Genomic DNA, 489 nt, shown 5'->3' with positions numbered 1-489 from the left:
TTTTTTTGCAATTGTTTCCTTTTATGAATTGATTTAAATTGTTACCTACATATGAAGAATGTAAGCTATAAAACCAAATAAATATGTTTCTTTAAAGGATGACAAGAGTGACATCAGATCTGAATGCCTGTGTTACCATTATCCTGGATGGTACTTATTGTCATTTAGATCATGCTTCAAACGCCCTGTAGGTTATCTCATATACTTAATTTTGACTAAATTAGTAGAAGCAGAGATAAAGTAGGATAAGCAAAGAGAGATATCTTCTGCATGCCAAGACTCATTCATTTTAAAGCCAACCTTAAAAAAAGAAAAAAAATTAAATTGCATTTCTTATCTACAGTTTACCAGCCTTCCACAATTACATTTAATTAATGTTCAGTGAAGCCTAAATTAGCTAATTGAATGAAGCATTTTCAGAAAACCTATATCATATACTATCTCAATATTCCTTATTATTTAAAGATTTCTATTTATAATATTTGTGGG

Source organism: Antechinus flavipes, chromosome 6 (assembly GCF_016432865.1).
Source record: "Antechinus flavipes isolate AdamAnt ecotype Samford, QLD, Australia chromosome 6, AdamAnt_v2, whole genome shotgun sequence".
Classification (NCBI taxonomy): Eukaryota; Metazoa; Chordata; class Mammalia; order Dasyuromorphia; family Dasyuridae; genus Antechinus; species Antechinus flavipes.
The sequence above is the reverse complement of the archived record's forward strand: the minus strand, read 5'-3'. Positions refer to the sequence as shown.